We start from the raw sequence: 7,691 nt of genomic DNA on the forward strand, positions 1-7,691 counted from the left end.
GCTCGCGCTCGGGAGGCGGGGCCCGGGAAGTTTACTGGGTATCCGTAGGTCTGCGGGACTTCGGGGCCCGCCCTCTCTTCCACCTACAGCCCTCTCCCCTCCAGAGTTCTGCCGGTACACAAGGGTTCCTGAGAAGCAGGCGTGCCCCAGACGAGGTTGTGCGGTGGAGACTTGGGGACGGAGTTGCAGACTCCTGCCTAGGATCTGGCACCAGCTCTGGGACGTGGGCCAGGTTACCTTACCTCCCCAGGCTTGATTTCCACATTTGTACTCTGGGTGGCTTGGTCTGTCTTATCTGCAGTATCCAGAGGTAGTGATTTAGGGGTCGCAGCACACACTTGTGCCATGCCTCCACCAGACAGCTTCAAATTTGAGCTTACACCTTATCACTCGTGACCGTGAGACTCAGGGTTCCTCATCTGTACAATGGGGACAACGGGAATACCTGTTCCAGGGGTTGCGTGGCAGATGCTAAGTGTTCAGTATAGGGTAGTTTGTACCCGAATGGCTTTAAGAAAGACAGTAGATGACCAGAGGTAGTATAGTGGATTAGGTGCTGGACTCCCACATGGCCAACCAGTGTTTGAGTCCTGGACCCAGCGGCTTGTACCTGCATGCCCAAAATCCTGAGAGAAGACTAGAGGAAAAGGGATAGCTGTGTATCCATCCCTCCTGGGAGGTGATTTCTCACGTTCTCTCTCTCTCCGTGTGTCTCTCTCAGGAGAGAGCACAAGTCCAATGACAAAAACCTTAAAAAAAAAAAAAGTAAATGTAATGAGGCCTTCTCTGTAGGGTGGTAGATATTTAAATGAGATAACAAGGTCAGCGGCCTCTCTCAGCTCCAGTGGAAGGTCATGCTAGTTGTCCATATTGCCCCTCACCATTATTATTCAATAAGTGCCCCTCGCCCTGCCCCAACCTTGTACCCTTTTTCTTCCAGCCCTTCAGCTATGTCCTACCCTGGGTGGCCCTACCAGTGAAGAGGTAGCCGCTTCTTCCCTCTGTGGTCCTTTATTCAGGGACCTTGGGTCAATCAGCCACTGCACTGGCCAGCCAGACTGCCACCTCCTGGACATAGGTGCCCCATCCCTCTTTTGAAGTGTCCCAGCTCTGTTCCTTCTTCAAACCCACCTCCCAACCACCACCCCAGAGACAGAATGAACAGCCACCTCTGCTGACAAACACTGGGCCACCTACTCAGGAGGAGGATTTCTGACCTGGGAGGGCAAATCCGTAGCAGCTTTTCATTTCATGAGGGTTCCAGGAGGGGTGGGAGTGTCAGGAGATATCAGAGGAAACTTGGCAGAAGCCAGCAGGACTAAGTGGGGCCAATGGGCAAGATTACCACACAGGATGTTGGGCAAGGGAGTTCCGGGAAAGCTGCAGAGGCCAGGGTGGGGGGCTGGGTCCCACTGTCTCTAAGCCCAGGGCCTTCTGGGGGCCTGCAGAGGGCTGCCAAGCCTCAGGGAAGATTTAGGTCATGCTGAGTAAGATTCGGGGAGCTAGAGAGGCAGTAAGCCAGGCACTGTGGGTGCCTCTGCAGCTGCAAGTGAGCAGGAGGGCCTAAGGCAGGCATCAGCCAAACAAGGTTGAAGTGAAGCCAGGACTGGACCGTAACCCTGGGTATTCCATGCACCCACACACCTATGAAAACCGGGAAAGGCTCTGATAGAAATGAGCAGGCGCTCAGAGAGTGAAATGAGCAAAGGGATGTTTCCAGATCTCTATGCAGCCATCACAGGGCAATCTTCTGTTACTTTGAGGGCATCTTTTAAAATATTCCCAAACCAATGAGCCAGCAGGTGGCATGGTGGTTAAGGGCACTCAACTCCCATGTGGCCAACTGCAGTTTGAGTCCTGGACCTGAAAGCTTGCTTTCTCACTTTCTCTCCCCACTCTCAGTCAAATTAAAATAAATAAATAAAGTTAAATAATATAATTCTTTTTTAAAAATTCCCAAACCAAGCCAGCTGTAACCAGCTTACTATGAAAATGCCTGGATGTCCATTTACTTATAATAGGTACCACTGGGGTGGGGTTCGGAAGGCGATGAGCCTCCATCATCATACCTGTTCTCTCCATGATGTCCCCACTTCCGCTGCTTTGACATAACTCGTTTATCTGACCCTCTTCCTCACCTTGTTTTCATCCGAGTCTCATTCCACCATTTAATTTGATCTGAGCAATTGCTTTGCTTTCTTTCAATCGTGAAAATAATGTGGTCATGCTAAACCCAGTCATCAGGGTATGAGACTATCACCCTTCCTCCTCATTCTGGTTTCTTCTGTCGTTAAAAATGAAATGCCTGCATCTGCATAATTTATAAAAATAGAGATTTGGGACCAGCAGATGCCATAATGGTTAAGTCACTGGACTTTCATGTAGTCCACCACAGTTTGAGTCCCAGACCCAGCGGTTTAAAAATTAACACTGAGCATACATGCCCAAGATCCTCAGAGGCTACTGGAGGAGAAGGGACTGTGGTGTGGCCATTCCCCAAGGGGGAGATTTCTTGCTTTCAGTCTCTCTATCTTATTATTTTTTTTTGAGAGGTTTTGTTTTTGTTTTTGTTTTTTTGTTTTTTGTTTTTTGTTTTTTATATAGGCGCATGCGCTCGCCAGACAGAGAGAGACTGAGAGACAGAAAGCGAGAAATCACCCCCCAGGAGGGATGGCCACGCTGCAATCCCTTCTCCTCCATTCTCCTCTTAGGATCTTGGGCACGCCCACACACATGCCCGGAGTGAGTTTAAGCCGCCGGGTCTGGGACTCGAACCGTGGTTGACTATGTGGGAGTCCAGCGATATAGCCATACGCTAACTGCTGGTTCCGCAGTCTCTCTATCTTTCTATCTCTCTGGTGAGTACATGCATCCTATAGCAAAAATCTCTCTTAAAAAAAAAAAAAAGTTTATTCAGCTCTTGGTTTGGAGATCTGAGTGCCAGGGGCCACATCTGGTAAGGGTCTCTGTCTCATTCCCTCTCCTTATGACCCTACCAGAACTCAGTCATGTGGGCCCCACACTGATGTCGAATCATTTCCCAAAGGCCCCACCTTTCAAGACCATATCAGATTAAGGCCCCTATCTTCTCAACATCATTAAAATAGCTCATTCCAGTTTTTAAAAAGAACTGTTTTTATTGAGTTTTTACTTATCATTATTATTTTTCAATTTGCTACAGGACACATACACTCACCAGATAGAGAGAGAGTGAGAGAGAGAAAGTGAGAAAGCAAGTTGCCAGGTCTAGGACTTGAACCACAGTTGACCATGTGGGAGTCCAACACCCTAACCACCACACCACCTGCTGGCTTCATGTCACCAAAATTTTAAGACATGAAGTTTGGGAAGACACAGTCAAAACTATAGCACCGGGGCTGGCAGGTGGCATGGTGAATAAGGGTGCTGGACCCCGACATGGCCAACTGCAGTTTGAATCACATAACCACATACCTGGCGGCTTGCTTTTTCACTCTCTCAAAATAAGTAAATAAATAAAGTTAAAACAAACAAACAAACAAAAGCTATAGCACCCCAAAGAAAACATACATTTAAAGCCTTGTCCGTGTGGGTCTTGTGACTGGTTTCAGCACCTTTGCCTATCTGAAACTTTTCTCATTTCTGGGCTAACTGCAGCTGTAAGACACTCCAGGCCATGTCACAGAGAACCAAGTATGCCCAACATCCCATGAAAGAAGCCAGAAGATAGGAGCAATGTCTGACAAGAGGAGGAGGGGATGTGCTGTAACTAGAATTGTGCCTGCTTTGTCTCGTGCTTGACAAGGATCACCCGGGGGCTCTATTTATGAAGTGGTGTTTTGGGGGATTCGTCTTCATAGGCCTTAAACTGTGGGGTAGACAGAAATTGGGGTTCATCAGCCTGCTTTACGGACATGGAACGTGAAGAGAGATGAATGACTCACAGAGATGCCTGTGGAGTTAGAAATAAAATCACGTTGCAGTTTCTATTTTCAGGTGCCACTCTCTAAGTCAGCTCTTCTTGCTTGCTCCTTGTTTTTTGCAGGGTAGGTGGGGAGAACAGGTGTTGTAGATTTTCAGCCGTGAGTGGATTTTTTTTTATCCCCTTATATGAGAAACCTCAGAACTCTTTTTTCAGGTTGGCTTCATAAAGTCTACATAAAATATCAATAATGGATTCATTTTCTATTGCTGCCATAATCATTTACAATTTAGTCAGCTGAAGAACACACCTTTATTATCTTACGGTTCTGGAGGTCGGAAATCCCACTTAAGTCTCACTGGGCTAAAATAAATGGTTGACGAGACTGAATCCTCTCGGGGGGAGCCACTTTCTTGTTCATTTCTGGCTCCGGCCATTTCCTGCTCAAGGCAAAATTCAGCACCTTGTGGTTTTAGGACTGAAGTCCTTGTTTCCTTGCTGACTTTGGCCAGGGGCCCTCCCAGCTTCTAGAGGCTACCACATTCCTTGGCTCGTGGCCTTCTTCCTCCGTCCTCAGTGCAAGGTTGAATGCTTTGATTCTTCCCTTCTTCCTTTTCAGACTCATCTCTATGACCCCACTGGGGAAGAGTCTCTTCTTTTAAGGACTCATGCAACTCAATTGGAGGCATTTACACAATCCAGGATAATTTTTCTGTGTCAGAGTCCGTACCCTTAATCACATCTACAAATTTCCTATAACCACATAAGGGAACAAAGGCTCGATTTCCAGAATTTAGGGCATCTTTCAGGAGTCATTATTCTGCCTACCACAAGTGTTAACTTTGCAGATTCTCAGCCTTCTGGATTTTCCTGTATCTTTATCATGTAATTTTTTTATAATTTTGTTTTTAGATACAGGGCACATACTATACATTCCACCTATTTAAACTGTACATTTCAATGGTTCTGATACAGGTACAGAGTTGTGCAATCACGTATCACCACAGTCAATTTAGGAATATTTTTGTCACCCCAAAAAGATCCCAATTAGCAGTCACTCCCCATTTCACTTCACCTGTCTTAACCCTAGAAAGTCACTAATCTATTTCCATCTCTATGGATTTGCCTATCCTGGACATTTCAAATGAGTGAATTATATAATGTGTGGTCATTGGTGTCTAAATATGTTATATAGAAACACGTATTTATGATTTCAAAGTTTGTCCACATTATAGTATGTACCAATGCTTCATTCCATCTTATTGCTAAATATTGGGTTGTTGGGGAGCCAGCAGATGGTGTAATGGTTACATTGCTGGACTCCCCTGTGGTCAACCGCAGTTTGGACCCGCTGGCTTAAAACTCATGCCAGGTGCATGTGCACGTGGGCCCAAGATCCCGAAAGGAGAATGGAGGAGAAGGGATTGCAGCATGGCCATCCCCCCTGGAGAGTGATTTCTGTGATTTCTCACTTTCTCTCTCTCTGTCTTTCTGGCAAGCACATACACACTATAGCAAAAGTCTCTCTCTAAAATACACACACACACATGCAGGGTTATCAGAAAAGTCATGATGCATTTTTGCATAGAAAAACAGAAAAATACATCATGACTTTTCCAACCACCCAATAATATTGAGCTGTATGGATATACCACATTTTGTTAACACATTCATTGGTTTATAGACATTTAGGTTGTTTCTACGTTTTGACTTTTTTATGGCTTTTTTTTTTTTTTTTGGTAGAGATTTTTGTAATAGGGAGCATACACTTGCTGGAGAAATAGAAAGATAGAGAGATAGAAAGCAAGAAATCATTCCCCAAAGGAGGTAGCCACACCACAATCCCTTCTCCATTCTCCTTTTGGAATTTTGGTCACACATGCACGTGCACCCAGCATGAGTTTTTTTTTTTGGAGAGGTTTTTGCTATAGGGCGCGTGCGCTCGCCGGAGAGACAGAGAGAGACAAAGAGACAGAAAGCGAGAAATCACTCCCCAGGGGGGATGGCTACACTGCAATCCCTTCTCCTCCATTCTCCTCTCAGGATCTTGGGCACGCACGCACACGCGCCTGGCGTGAGTTTAAGCCACCAGGTCCGAGACTCGAACCGCGGTTGACTACGTGGGAGTCCAGCGACATAGCCATTATGCTAACTGCTGGTCCCCACCCAGCATGAGTTTTAAGCCCCAGGTCTGGGATGCAAATTGCAGTCAACTACCTGGGAGTCCAGTGACATAACCATTATGCCATCTTCTAGTCCCTAGACTTTTTTTAAATGAATACTCAGTTATGAACATACACATGTTTTTGTATAGATGCATGTTTTCATTTCTCTTTGGTATATGCTGAAGAGTGGGCAACCAAGATAATTCTGTTTAACCTTTTGGCAAACTGCCAGGCTGTCTTCCAAAATGATTGTACCATTTTCTACTCCCATCAGTAACATACAGCCATGCGAGTGGGTACGAAGTAGGATCTCATTGTCATTTTGATTTGCATTTCCCTGATGGCTTTGAGCATCTTTTCATATACATAATGGCCATTCATTTGTCTTCTTTTTTTTTTTTTAGAGAGAGAGATTTTTGCTATAGGGCATGTACCTTCATTGGAGAGACAGAAACAGAAAGCAAGAAATCACGCCCCTCCCCCTCCCCACCTCCCCGGAGCTGGGGGGATGGCCATGCTGCATTCTTCTCTTGGGATCTTGGACACTCATGCACATGAGCCCAGCATGAGTTTTAAGCTTCCAGGTCCAGGACTCAAACAATGGTCAACTATGTGGGAGTCTAGCGATGTAACTAACCATTACGCCATCTGCTGGTCCCATTTGTTTGTCTTTTTTGGAGAAATGTCTAATCAGATTTTTTTTTTTTTTGAGAGGTTTTTGCTATAGGGCGTGTGCGCTCGCCAGACAGACAGAGAGAGACATAGAGACAGAAAGCGAGAAATCACCCCGCAGGGGGGATGGTCACGCCGCAATCCCTTCTCCATTCTCCTCTCGGGATCTTGGGCACGCACGCACACGTGCCCGGCGTGAGTTTTTTTAAGCCACCGGATTCGGGACGCGAACCGCAGTCGACTACGTGGGAGTCCAGCGACATAGCCATTACGCTAACTGCTGGTTCCCTCTAATCAGATTTTTGACCCACTTTTCAATTGAGTTATTTATCTATTTTATTTAGTTATTAGAGCTCTTTATATGTTCTGGATACAACTTCCTTACTAAACATATAATTTGCAAATGTTTTCTCCCATTCCGTGGCTCATAATTTTACCTTTTTGGTGGTGTTCTTTAAAGCATAAAAGGTGATGTCCTATAATCTATTTTTTTCTTTTGTTGTTTGTGCTTTTAGTGTCATGAAGGCTTTACCTAATCCAATGTCATGAAGATCTATGCTTCTGTTTCTCCTTAGAGTTTAGTAACAGGCTCTTAGGCTGGCAGGTGGTATGGTGGTTAAGTGGCTACACTCTCACATGGTTGACTGTCATTAAAGTCCCAGACCTGGTGGCTTGCTTTCTCACTTTTTCTTTCTTCTTTCTCTATCTGGTCAAATTAAAAAATAATAACAAATAAAATAAAATAAATAAATAATTATTTTTAAAAATAATTTAGGCCATTACATATAAGCTTTTGATCATTTTGAGTTAATTTTTGTATTTGATGAGAGGCATGGGCTACAACTTCTTACTTTGACATGTGGCCAATTGTCCCAGAGTGCACTGGTTTTTTTGTTTTTTGTTTTTTTGTTTTTTGGAGAGATTTTCACTGTAGGGCGCGTGCGCTCGCCAGA

This window comes from Tupaia chinensis, unplaced genomic scaffold, assembly GCF_000334495.1.
Source record: "Tupaia chinensis unplaced genomic scaffold, TupChi_1.0 Scaffold000146_1, whole genome shotgun sequence".
Taxonomy (NCBI): domain Eukaryota; kingdom Metazoa; phylum Chordata; class Mammalia; order Scandentia; family Tupaiidae; genus Tupaia; species Tupaia belangeri.